Raw genomic sequence first — 14571 nt, forward strand, 5'->3', positions numbered from 1 at the left:
TTTTTTTTTTTTCCTGGAGGGCATTCTGTGTAGCAAGGATAAACCCATGTCCAGGAGGTGGCTGTTCAGGCAGAGTCTGAGGACCCAAAAGGGACTGCAAGGGGGTACATAGTCCTTATACTTTCCTACTGCACCTGGCATCCCTATTGAAGGGATGTGCTTCCCTTCTGCCTTAACAGGGGACTGTCCCCCACTGTTAACAACCCACACAGCAAAGCATAACTATGAAATTATTTTTGCAGAGGTATATGGGACTGCATGAAGGCTTTCCCCTAAGTAATGGTTTAGCCAAAGATAGTGAACAAAGCTCACCAGCAGATTATGAGTGAGAGGAACAGTATCGAATCTGGGAGTGCTGGGGTGGGCCTGAATGCTGTTCAGCTCCTGTTGTTTATCAGCAAAAGGTGGGAAATGCTAAGCATTAGCATTTGTGTTAAATAAGAATATTAACATTAACAGTAATGCTTATTAAGCATAAGAAAAAGTGTTAAAGCAGTGTCATCATTTATCTCAGGCCCTACCATTGTCCATTTCCTCCTTTTGGACTAGAAGTTTGTTTTTTTTTTTTTCCTACTGTCCTTAAGTGGACAGATGCCTGTTAAGCTTAGCTTAGGCAGTATTTCATCTACAAGGCTCTTACCAGGTAAAGTGCATTATCTTCCCATCTACTGTCATTTCTGTTTGAAGCTCTTCTGTAGAGCTTTCAAAAGCTATAATCTATTCTAAATGTGTTGTGCAGGCAACAGGAGTGAGATCAGACTTTGCTGAGCACCAGAGGTGATTTTTTTCAGCTTTAGAGAATATACATACAAGCCAAGTAACAAGTTCTGTCCTATCTGTCAGTGTTAACAATTCAGTTCTTCAAAGAAGAACTTTTTTAATCAGTTTTAATCAGTTCTTAAAACATAGTTCAGGTTCTATGCCAAAGCAAGTACCTCACATAATGCTATGGGGAACTAAATTGCTCCTTGTTAGTTGGTTGCAGACTTAAAGCATTTTATTCCAAAACAGCTGCTGTCTAACAGGGGGATATGGGTAAGTACGGCACATGTAGAAGGGAGGGTGAAGAGTCCCTTATTGGTGGTGATGGACTACAGTCAGGACTGAAGCACCATTCTCCTTGGGACAGTTAAGGGTTAAAGTTGAGCAGGAGCATTTCTCACCTCTCTTCCAACAGATGCTAAATTATTAACATTGTCATTGCCAATGCTGTACTGTTTCTATATACTGCTTCCTCTCAGTAGGAGCCAACACCTCTGGGTTGAAACCTCTACAGCCTCCGGGGAGATCCTGTGGCAATAAAAGACACAAGGCCCAGGGGAGTGTCCTAGATGAGCTTGCTCAGTGCTCCTGCCATCTCTCTCTTTTTTCTGTGCCTTCACAGGTGGAGGCAGCCTGGTACATAAACAGTTACTTCAGTACTCTGTTGAAACACCTGACTCTTGTTTAGGAGTAGTGCTTAAGTCAGAGCTGAATAAGGAATAGGAATACAGTAACTGTAGTACTGCTTATAGTTTCTTGACAACAGTGAGCTGCAAGAGCAGGCAGTGTTACCCCAAGTAGGTTACATGTTTAGGTTATGAGCAGTAGAGGGAATGAGGATTTGTTCCATCCTTACACTGGTGTTGCCTGACCACATTTCCTGTTGGTCCTTGGCTGTGCCACTCACCTTGTCAGCAGCATGTCATAATAAATGCATTTATAACTTCCCAGCAAGATGAGGATACTGTTGTCTCTAAGCTTTGTGCAGAGTCATAGTGGAAAGCTAATTGCTTTGCTTAGTTCAAGTATCCTATCCTGTGCTGTGTGCACCATCAACATCGCATGGACCCTCTGTGAAACTCACCAAGGTGGATACATTAGGAGGTCTGTTATCTCTGTACAGAAAGTGATATTAATGTGATTGATATATTCTAAGGAGAACAGGTCATATAATCTTTTGGAATTTGTTAAATGCATTATGTGTGCCTGCTTTTTACTTCCTGAGGCATTAGGATGCTTTCCTAAACATCCTAAGTTCTTTTATTAAAGAGTTACCTAAATGCTGCTGGTTAGCCTTGGTATTCCCTTCTTACAGAAGGGAAAAAAATGCACAGTGCAAGAGAATAAGGGAGCTCCCCTCACTTGCTCTTAGCCACGGCTGCATGAGCATATGGCATAATTTCTGATTATGGTTCCAGGTGGAAGAGATCCTGCAGTTTATGCCTCAGCACAGGACTGATTTGTGTAATAATGGAAGTCCATGGAGCCTGGCCTGGTGCATCTCCCACACATGAATCCTCTAGAAAACAAACTTATTTCTGTAGTACATCTTAAAGTAGTAAGACTTGGGACTTCTTCAGGGTCAGCTCCTTTCTCTGAAGGGTTAAGAACTAAGGTAGGCAGCACAGCTGTAGCACAGCTGCTACTTCTTCAGGAATGAGTTTGTCTATACTGTCTCTGTGACAGTAAATACTGGCCTGGGATCTTGATACTGCATTAAGTGATAGGTTTGGGTTTTTTGTACTGAAGATATTTGTTAGCAGTAGAGAGTTTGCAATCAAGGTTGTTACCTAGTTCCTACTCTCAGCAATTTTGTATAGCCAAACTTCTAATTATGGTAGTGCCTGGATGTGGCCCAGGATTTGGCTGGTGGCAAGCAAGAAAGGCACTGCAGAGCTGGCGCCACAAAGTTTTATCTTCCCTCTTGTACGTGAGGCTATGTGCTGAGAAAACAGGCTTCTGGAAAGTAGAACATGAATAAATGATACAGGTTAAAGGCTTCTCAGGAAGTAGCATTTACTGTAGTGATCAGACTCCTGTCCTTTTTTTGCCACTGCAAACTGTTTGTGCTCCGAAAGGCCTGTTACTGACAGGTCTTTTACTTTTACCTTTACTGGTTAGAAGTCTGAGTGTTGCAGTCTGTATGCTCAGCCCTTGATGTGGGCAGCAAGTTAAGCCCTCTGCAAACTGTGTAATTTGCTTAGTCAAACTGGTATAGAACCTTGTATTTGTTATGCAATTTGGCTTTGGTTTGCTGTGCTTGAGTTGCTGAACTCCCTTTGTCAATGCAGATCAGGGATCTATGAGCAGCCCTAGAAAAATTAAACGTGGTGGCATCTTGGATCAGTTGCCAGGCATTTCTAAGACTTCAGCACAGTTTGAAGTGTCACAGGAATTACTGCACTTCTCTGCAGTGCATTTACCAGGGGAGGGCTCTCAGTTGCTGACTACAAAGGGTTCCCCTTCTTTTCCTGCCTGGACCTATGGTAGGTTGCGTGAAGCCATGCAACCTTGGGCAGAAGAAATGTTCTTCCTCCATGCACAACTTGTCTTCATATCTGCCCAGAATCCCACTCACAAGTCAATGTTTTCTTCATCCTTGGAAGTTGCTCTGAACTTGAAGCCAGTTCCTTTAGACCGAGCTCTGCCTGCTCTCATGCCACAGACTGATGTTGTGTTAATGTTAGTGCTGGATCTTCTGTGTCAGGAGCAGCTGGTTTTATGTGAAGCCGTTGTGCTGTAATTTGTCTGAACAAGCTCTATATGTACCATGAAAACTAAATTAGCATGTCTTTGTAGAGGCTAGATGAGGCTGCTTGGGTCTGGAAGGACATGACCACTCTCCAGTTTCATTTTTGCATCCAGAGAGAAAGGAATACTGCTCTGTGATCTGCTCCAAATCCTTTCATTAGAAAGGTGGAAGTTTCAGTTTCAGAAATTCTGTTCACATCTCAAGCTGTGTGTGACTTGGTTAACAGAAACATAAAGGAGATAAGCTATATTTAATCCAACCATGCAAATAAAACCCTTATCACAATCAGTAACCCAATCCTCTGAGGGATTTCTGCAGGCTGGGGTTTTGAACAGCCAGTTGTTTCTATATAGTGAAAGCTGACACTTGACAGCCTGGCCTGCATTAATACCCTTCTCCTTGCCTTTGTCTAAGTTATAGTGGCCTTCCTGAAATCTAGTATGTTTTGCCTTACAATACGAGAGATTTGTTCTGCAATACAGCCTGGTAAAATACTGCTCAGAATGATAAAAGCAAAGTAAAAAAATACAGCAGAAGGTGATCTCAGGGGAGGACAAAAGGTAAATTATGAATTTCCCTTAAGTTAGAGAAATCAAGGCTAGACAGGCCCATTTACTCAGCTAATCTCGTTGGTTTACATATCAGACCACAAGTTCTCAGCTGTTTGCTTTCCATATTCAGCCTAATAACTTGCATTTAACCTATGGGCCTGTTCCAAATAAAGTATGCAATACAAACAGAAGTCCACAGCTCTGCTGAGTGCTCCTGCTGCACTAACACTGGTTTCTGAACCACATAATGCATTCAGGAAATGGGACATGCCACTAGAAATTGGTACTACTGCTTTGAGTAAGGAAGGCAGCTTTGGATTCACTTGTCATGTGAAATATTTCATATGTAACTTTTGCTGGTGCCTTTGGACAGTGGGCTTCAGTGATGTATTTTCATGTGGGGGTTGGCTTTTCTTTTGTGATTTTGAGTTGGTTTTCGTCTTTTTCAGTCTCACGGTAACTACTAAAAGATAGCAAGTAAAATTCCACTAGTTGAATTAAGCTGTAGCTTTTCCCAGACAGCAGATTTTCACAGAGAGGATAGTGACAAGAGGGTTGAGCTTCATTCAAGCTCCTTTTCCTGAGCCTGAAGGAGCAGTAATAGATCACCTGACTTCAGCAGATGCAAAACAAGAGAGCTGTTTACTGGTGTACTAATGAGTCCATGGAAATGTAAGTGGCCTTACTATAAATCTGCCTGCCTCTTTGTTTTTCTCAGAGATCACCCTTAATGTTCCGTTTGGACAAACCAGCCAATATTTAAATAGAAAAATCACATTTTAAATAAAAAAAAGGTCACAGTGGGCTTTGGTTTTTTTTCATTCTTTCACTTCCAAAGTGCACCATGAGTGTTAATGATCTCCTTGAAGCATGTTGTTTGCCATGGCTACACAGCAGTGGGTATAAGGCTAGTGCTTGCTCATCCAGGAGAATGTCCAAAGGAACTGGTAAGGATCAAAAAGTCCTTTTATCACAGTGCTGTGGTAACAGCTTTAGTGGTAGGATAAAATCAGCATTTGTTTGGAGTTATTTTTCTAACAATGCAGCTGTTTTTGCTGAGAATTACAGGAATGGTCAAAGTTCATTGTCACAAAACATGCAGTACTTGAACACTTCAGCCTGAAGAGGAACTGTGGATATATAAGGAGCAATTCATCCTCTTGTGCATGAAGCACTGCACTTTGAAAGGCCAGACCTAAGTCACTGGTGGGAAACACTGCTTGGAATGGAAAGAGGAAATTAGGACAATGTGTGAAGATTACTACACATGTAAATTAATCACAGGCAGTACCAGGCAATAGGCCAATTATGTGTATTTGCCAGTAGTAAATACAGATCAATAACTATATGAAAGCAAAAAAAACATGAGAAAACATTTAGCCTGAGACATGCATCAGCTCAGATATAAAATAAGAACTGTACAAAAATGTTCTGAGAATTGTAGATCTTGGGATACTGCTTGGAGGGGGAAAAAAATAACATTGCATCAAAACTCTTTTGGTTTGAAACATTCATTGCTTTCATCTGGTGACTGGCTGAAATCAATAACCAATTTAGACCATGCACTTTAATAGTGATAAAATAATGAATGAACATTTTCTGACTCGAGTCTAACAGCAAAATTTAGTTTCTTCAGACACTTTGACTTCAGAGAATATCAAATGCATTTATAAGTATCTTGCTGCACTTGTTTGTTTGCCACAAGAAAGGAGTGGTTATGTGGTTCTCTGCTGTCTATGACTTTTCCTTTTTCCAAGGTAAGTTTTTCTTCCTTCTACTAAATTGAGTCCACTGTTAATCTTTCAGAATAAGCAAGATCCATCCAGCACTGTGGATGCAACAATGTTTTCCTCATCCCAAGCCATGATTTATTCATTCTAGTAAAAGATTCAATATCAAAAATTTAGGTGTGTGGCACCTGCACTGGAACGTAAAGCCTGACGCTTGATACCTGGAATGCACCTACAGGGTAGAAGTCTGCCTGCAGGGAGAGAATCAGACAAGATCCAAAACAAACAGGGAGGTGAGTAAAGCCCAATGAAGCTCCAGCCAGCAGAAAAGGGCCTGAAAGCCATCCCTTTTCAGACTTAAACACAGTGAGGACCATCTTGAGGTCACAGAACTGTGCTTGCAGTCTGTTGTGATTGTCAGCATAAAACTCCCTCTTGGAAAGCAGGTGCCTGACATGCCCCATCAAAGAATTTATCTTTGAGCAGCAGATGTGACCCTCCATGCTTTTACAACAGTGGTTAGACCTTCTGCCCAAGGCCAAGGTAATGCCTCTCTCTTCCTAAAAATCCTCAGATGTGCATCTTTTCAGACAATGCTTTAGCTCTCTACCCATCAGAGACAGGCTGTCCCTTCTGCCACCTCTGTTCTGCTTCACCTCTCTGAGCAGGTGTAGTTCTGAAGATGAGATTCCTATGCTACTTCTCAAAAATACTTGGCAACACTTTCAATTGTGCTAAGTGGTATGTATTTATAAATGCATGTAGCCAATTCTATCTCTATGGGACACCTCTGTTCAGAGCACCCTGCTGTGCTTCTGGCATGCCACCAGGTTAATCTAAATTAGCCAGGTTATCTTTGCTGCTTTGGAGGCTGCAGGCAGCGCCTGGCAAGCTGAACCAGCAAGAATTTGGCTGGAAGTGTGGATATTGCAATAGCATGCACTATTATACATAATTATGAGACAGTTTGTTCGGGTAGGGTTTTTTTTTTGGGGGGGGGGGGTGTTTTTGTTTGCGTGTGCTTTTCCTTGCACTAAAACTGAGAGCCTGGTGGTGGCGATGAGCAAATGCTGTGGGAGGGTCTGCTCAGGGTGCAAAAGACTAGTCAAGTGCAGTAGTGGGAAGGGGGGAAAGAGAGAACGAGGAGATCAATCTGTAACTGACTGTGAACAATCAATTGAGATACCCCACTACCTTCGGACCAGCCGAAAAGCTCTCTTCCCCCCAGGAGTATTTATACCTCCCTTAGAGTCAGACCTTCGCGGTTATGGCTAGCCCTGGAACTGCGGGCTACGCTTTCCGCTGCCCTGGCATTTGGGTTCCTATTTTCTGGCAGCGCGATGAAAGCCACTGTTGCAAAGACAAGCCTTAAAGCACGGGAAAAAGCCTTTCCTTGCTGCTCGGAGGCCCTGGCGCATTCTGGGAGAGCGGTATGGAAATCAGCAGTCCCGCCCCTGCTCCCAGCGCCGCCTCCCGCCGCCCTTCCCTGGGAGCGGCGCCGCTCCCGAGAGCTTCCCCGGGAGCCTCCTGAGAGCGGGCTTTCACCCCTCTACTTCTCTTTACCGCGTTTTCCGAAGAAAATCGAGCTTCCCATGTATACAATTACTGCTCGTTTGCATCTCCCTCCTTGGGATTGTTTTCATGGCTTTAATCGGTAGAATGGCAAAATTAATTCCATTTCCAACGCGGGGGGAGGGAGGGACCCTGATACAGAGAGGAGCTCTGCAGTTTCCAACCGAGGCGTTTCAAAGAATGGCCTGTGGACAAGCTTCAGTGATTCTATGCGTTTGTGCTGAAAATTTGTATCAGCTCACTGAGAAACTTAATGAGCACTAGAGGCAGCCCAATGGGAGCAGTGGCAGCACATGTTTAGGGTAAGTTAGGAAATGAGAGCATCCCCACCTGCCAGAAGAAAGCTCAGCTGTGGAAAGGAACTTCATGTCTGGGAGTTTCTCTTCAGCCTATTTTTCAGCTTCTTCTGCATGTCATGAATGCAGACATCAATAAGCACTGATTCATGTGGTTTATTTTCCTTTTGGCTTCTCTCCTTCCTCAAGAGGGCTGCTTTTGTTATGGATTCGTAGTCTCTTCTGCCTAGTGGAACCCTGACCCAGGCACAGTGGCATTCTCTCCTTAGGTAATAACCAGAAGGAACTGGTAGTTAACCTCTCTGATTGCTACCTTTTTCCTTCCCCAAAGGTTTGCCATTACTGAAGGTAGTTAGGTTTTCCTGAACTTTGAGGAATTCTTGGGTTTTCTCTCAAGGCCTGTGGGTTCTTGTCTCCATGGCTGTTGGTGTAATTCTTCATTGAAGTGTTTCCATAACTGACTTCGAGGAATGTTTTGAAGCTCAGTCTCTTTTCAGACTCTGGGAAGTTTCCTTGGTGCCAGCATACATGCTGGGGAAAATCTGACCTGGTTAAATAATTAGCAGGAGAACAGAGTTTTATCCCCATAGTCCTGCTCTGGTGAGTGTATAGCAAAATGTAACATGCCCTAGCTGCGTGGAATTTTAATACCACAGAAAAGACACAAGTATTTGGCTCTTGAGTTTCCAGTGCATATGCAGGAAGAGTTTATCTGTCTCTCACCCACTGCTCTGTTTCCATTATGTCTCCTTCTTAACCCTTCCCAGAGACATGGCATCAGGTGGTCTTTTCCTTCTGTGGCCTTGCAAGCTGCCACTAAAATTGCTACAGCCTGACCCATGGGGAGGAGCCCCAGTGAGAGTGGTGAAATAGGTTATGAAAAAAACCTGGTGGCTCCCTTGGATCTGCAGTGACATGTGATTATGAAACCTGAGTTAGGTAAAACTGCCTGAAACAGGAAGGAAACTCATTACTCTGTTGCAAAGACTGCTCTCAGAAGGGTTCTGTGTCACATAAAAAAATCAGCTAGATGACCTGTCTCAACAGCAGTAAAACCTGAAATACAGAATATGTAAAAGCAGAGAGAAATCCTCCAAGGGCTGCACTTGCTGTATTTTACATGGAATCATATGAGGTTTCCTGCATTTTCTCCTGAATGTTCATTTTTTGTAATGCTGAAGATGCCCATCTGTAAAGAGGAGAAGTAGTGACAGGGTTGGGATTAACAAAGGATTGGTGTTTAAATGTTTGGGTGGATTGCTGGTAGCAATGTTTTTTGGTTTTTTTTTTTGTTTTATTGTTGGGGTTTTTTTAAGCAGGAATAGCAGCATTGTTAGTTATCCGAAACCTCTTTACTTTTATTTTCATGATGCTCTTTATGCTCTTTACCTTCTATTTTCAAAGCATGGGTGACAATTAAATAGGGTCACAGATGATCACTGAGATGTTAAGTTCCTGCACTTTGATATCAATTTGTTCTTTCTTTTTTCTATTTTTTATTCTTTCTATTTTTTCATTAGAAGATCATGGACTCAGATTTTTATCTGGCCAGCTTTCTCTTTTGGAACCAATTACAGAAACACAAATACGATCAGACTTGTGGCCTAGTCCTCCTGTTTAGGGTGAGAATTCTAGAACAGCAGGAAGTATGGAAAATTATTTGGAGGCCACGGTGCCATTCATTGTGGCTATAGAAAGTTCCATGAAAAAAAATTTGTTTGCAAAATGGTTTATTTTATCCATAGTTTGGCTTCTCTGAAATGTAGGGATTTTTTTCAAGGAGATGTTCTACTGTACTGTACTGTAGCTGTTCTATTCTAGCGAACATGTATGATAAGTTTAAATTTCATTTTATTTTTATTCTTGCTGATAATTAGGTCCATGCCTTCAATAAGTGTAAAAGAGTATTGTTTTATTAACATCAATTACTGTTAGCTCTTATTGACATTGGAAGAGCACCCACATGTCTTAGCAAAACCAGCTCTCCCTCTGACAGATGACAGTACCAACACCAGGCAAGAGACATTTCCCTGCAAGCTCCTTAAGGCATAGAATTAATGCATTCTGATTTACAGCAGCTACAGTCCTTGGAGTATTCACAGGGCTAGGATAGTGACAGGGAATGATACACAGTTATTGCAGCACATTCTGAAAGCACATCTCCTTTAGATGTGTAACCTGACGTTGTTTTAGATTAGTGGGGAACAACTTCTCAAATTATAGATCTGTGTTTTCAAGACAACAGAGAAAATTATTTCATGTAACATTGTTAGCAGCACTTCCTTCTGAAGCAAAGTGAGACATGGTTTTCCCCTTCTCAGGGTATCAGTCATAAGAGAGATAACCTGTACCACTGTGAAAATGTTTTGTGTTTTCTGGGGTGGAAAAAAAAATGTGGAGTATCTGAAATTACACACCATGCCTTTTTTTTCTTGCAGAGCTTCCATACAATTTAGAGATTGGAAAGACTCTCTCCCCCTTGGGAATTAATTAAAATGACTTTATTTAATCTCTGCAGACTATAGGTATTAGTATATTCAGTCTTCTAACATCTCTCCTTAGGGAATGCTTGCTAAAGAAACAGCTCAGCTTTTTCAGCAGGGGTAACAATGTTGCATATTTTCAATTATTATTTCTTACACTAAGCATCTAAGTTAATACATCCAGAATTCAGTTTAAACAACAAAACAAACTTCTAGTGAAAGGATAACTTTGCCTAGAGAGAAGATACTTTCTCTAACTGTACTTTGAGCTGTGTTCTCTTCAGAATGTTTGTTTTGCTTTAATGAGAGAATGTTGTAATATGTTAGCCTTACAGTACTTTTGTAAAACTCAGCTAAAAGAAATTGAGCAAATTTCACAAGAAATTTGGTAGAGTTGCAAGGAAGATTATTTTTATGTGTTTTCATTTATCACATTTGACTCTTGCATATTTATGGTGTGGATGTGGCCAAAATGATGGTGTTTGGTGTCTAAAGGCTGATGTGGGAGCTGGGAAGGCAAGAGTCTTCCTTTTGCAGCTTGTTTTGGGGACAGTCCTCTTCTCTACTGCACAAGTGTAAACAAACTTTTGGCAGAAGCACAGCACTGTTTCTGTCACAGACAGAAGGTGAAGGTATTGTGCCAGGTGCAGCAGGTGCCACACCTGTGTAGGTAGGGGGACAGGGATGCATGGAAAGCATCAGCTGTAGGTCTGAGGAGCCCATCACCCTACACAAGGGCTTCCCCCAGTGAGTTGCTGTCCCATCAGGCAGAGTGGCTCTGCCGCAGTGTGGTGTGACTCCCTGGCGCTGCAAGAGGCAGCATCTGTCCTCTTCTCCAGAGGGAAGGAGCTCTCTGACTTGCACCACTGGGACTAATTGCTGATGACTGGATTTTGCTTTCCCAGTGGAAATTTCACTGGTATTAAGTTACCTTAACCTTTCTTTCTTGGTCTGCTGAACTCTGAGGGCCTGAGATGTAGAAAAACAGTGACTCCATAAAGAAGCTGCTCTGACCATATGAAAGAAAAATGAGCCTGGGAGACGAGATTAAAAATTCCTAATGAAAATTTCACTTGTGTGATCAGACTAAGAGTGGGTGGTTGCTATCACTGTCACTGACCTTTCTGTCACATTCATTTATGTGAGACTTGGCTGTTGCAGTTTATATCATAGTAATAAAAAGTTCACAGGAATTTGCTTTACAATGTTCTAGTAACTAATATTATATTAATTGATACCCTGGATGATTAATAAAACCAGCCTATAAAATTTCATTTAAAACCTAGCACCTGTATACAAACTTTGTAGATTCAAAATGGTATGAAGACAAGGAATTTTCTAGGAAAAAACTCATCGCATATATACAAAAGTACTTGGTGTCATTTTTACTTCCTCACATTAGGTACAATGTTTTAAAATGTCTAGAGATAAGAGCTGTATTTAGTAGGAATTTATCTACTGATCTAATGACTGCAAAGCCAGCCAGGAGATGTAGCAGCAGAGCTGATTGACACATTCCTATTGGGCTCCCAAATACTTCAAGTCAGAAAGTCTGCTGCATCTTGCTTATTTAAAAGTTTTCTTTAAACGTGACTGTGTTTGCCTAGAGAATGCAGCAAGTGGTAGGAAGGAGTGGTTAGAAAAGATAATCAAGACTGGGTTTCCAAAGCAGGAAAACCAAGAGAAAACTCCTCATGAAAGCAGAGCAGACTAGAATCAGATAATGTAAAATAATAGAAAAATATAAATGTGTCTGGGTAAAGTGATGAGTAACCGAGGTGTCTTTCATGCAGGACTGTGAGGAGTCAGGCAGCACCTCAGCTTGGGATAGGCTCCAGCCAGGGCCAAAAAGGAAGCTGAAAACTGGGATGAGACAAGGAAGAGAAAATGGCACTGAGGCCTGGCTGCCCAAGAGCAATAGGGGCTGACAGCAGGACAGGTGGGCTGGTGGCACAAGCAGGGAGGAGGCATGATGGCAAAAAAAGGCAATGCCAAAAGAAGAGATGGACACTTGCTGCACCTCCCAGAGAGGCCCATCAGCTCCCGGCTGCCCACACATGGGCCTGGCCATTGGCCATGGCTGCCGGCAGTGGCAGCTAAAGGGGCCTGGCGTGAGGGCAGAGGGGGGCTTTCCCCAGGCATTTGCAGCCCTTCCTCCCCAAAAACCTCCTATGCTGAGTTTGGAACCAGCTTCATAACTTGTGCCTGCTTGGCAAAACGCCATCCAGGGCACCTGTTAGGCAAAGGTGGGTGTCTCAACGCTGAGGGAACACTGAGGCTCTCTGCTGGGATCCAGCGGGAATTTGTGACAAGTGGCTTGGCAGAGGGGTGCCTCACATATTGATTCTCATCATTTAACCCAGCTCTCAGCATTATCCCTGGTGTGCGTTTCCATGAGATTTGGAAGGGTTCTGTTGCTGTGGTAGGGATGGGAGGGCTCATTCTGTGATTCATTCAGAGCTGAGTGTTTGCAACTGGCACACCCACTGAAAGGAAAGGGAGCACAATTATTACCACAGTGATTAACAGTGTTAAGTTAAATATTACTGACAAATTAAAATAAGTGACAAAGGAGTGTTATTGGAAGGTTGTCTTTAGCCTGAGTTAGGAAAAAGCTTCTGTGCCTTTGGAGAAGTGTTTAGTGGTGTACCTGTAACAGGGAAACTTGGAACTGGTAAAGAAAATCCTGAAGGTGGGAAATAAAACAATAACAATTAAAAAAAAATAAAATTAGGATTTAAATCTATGACAGCATGCAGGTTTCTAGTGGCATATTCATGTCATTTGGGTTTATGGAGGGGTAGATGGCTCTCAATTTCCAGAGCTGTGTCTGCAGTCGCAGTGTGTGAGCACAAGAGAGCTGTCACCGCCTTTGCATGTTCAGCCTGTGGGCATGGTTGGAGGCAGGTTGTGGAGGTGGTGATAGGAGCACACTGTACAACTTTTCCTCTGCAGCTCAGTCCACAAAAGGAGCCTTTTGTTCACAGGCTATGTGTTTGTGGGGCTGTAAGGCATTTATGAGGTAGCTGAAAGGAAAAAACCCAAAGGGGAATGGAAGAGAAAGGTCAACAGGAACAATAGCGTTTACCCAGAAGGATTTAATAATTAAACAATAAATGTAAATTTCAAATAGATGATAAATGCTGATTAAAGAACCTACAGGAAAATTAATCTGTGGTGGCTGAGGATATATTCCTCTCAGCAATTAACATCTCACAGGCAACTTATAAAAATCCCCTGCACGTTTCCCCCTGTCTAGAAGAAGGGGCCTAAAATGGCTCAAGGAAATGAGCTTTGAGCCACCATTTGTGAGAGTGATCATTAAAGAAATATTTCAGGCTCACAACAACTGAAAATTAAGTACAGTTGTTTCTGCACAAAACAAGGACCTCCACCTTGTTCAGTCTCTGGTAATCAAATAGCATTTTTGCCTGATGCACCTAGAGCAGAAATTCTTGTCTTTTAGGTGAAAGGCTTAGGTAGTCATCCTGTGCTTTTGTGATTTATGCTTTTGACTCTTTCATTAATCCATGAAAAGCGTGCTGTGTATTAGAAATGAAAGCCATATAATTAAAGCAGAATCTCAGGTAAGTGACTGCTTTCCTCCTCTGCCCTCAAGAGTGAGTAACACTCTCAACTGCTGTTGCACAAATTGCCTTTGAGGTACAGTGCCTGTGTTGTGAACAGTGGCAAAAATCAAATAAATACCAAATACTGGCTGTTCCATGAGGAATTAAGATTAAAATACATACGCTTGACTTGATCCTCAATTATTCCAGAAAATCAGAGGTTAACAAAAGAGACTGTCAACTAAAAAATTAGATGGTATTTAAAAATAAAAATAAATTATTACAAGCAAGAAAAGACTAGTCAAGTGCAGCAGTGGGTGTGGAGAAAGAACAAAGAAATCTGTAACTGACTGTGATCAATTATAAATACCACTGCCATCGGACCAGCCGAAACAGAACGCAGTAGAATAGCTATTTATAGCTCCAGGAAAGGCACACTGTTACGTTATGACGGTGCTGCTAATACTCTGATCCGACAAAACCAAACGCTTGTGGATTTCTCTTTCGGAAACAACACGCTGTATCTCTTCTGAAGCCCCCTAGGGTGTTAAATTTCATGCGGGAACTTGTCCTGGCAGCATCCCCGGGCACCGCTGCCTGCTGGGTAAGCGCTATGCAGATGAGCCGCGGCAATAGCGGGAGGCTGCCGGGGGAGGCGGCTGTGCCGCTGCTCTTCCCCCCGGCAGCCCAGATGGTCTCTGGTACGGGAAAAAAGGCTGCTCGCCCGTAATCTTTAACAAGCCGAGCGTGCAGAGGGTACCGTGTGAGTTTGCTGCCTGGGCAGAGACAAACAGGCAGTCTCACAAATGTATCTCCAGCATATTCTTTCAGTTGTTTGTGCTGTAGCTCGTAACGA

The sequence above is a fragment of the Poecile atricapillus genome, chromosome 2 (genome assembly GCF_030490865.1).
Source record: "Poecile atricapillus isolate bPoeAtr1 chromosome 2, bPoeAtr1.hap1, whole genome shotgun sequence".
Classification (NCBI taxonomy): Eukaryota; Metazoa; Chordata; class Aves; order Passeriformes; family Paridae; genus Poecile; species Poecile atricapillus.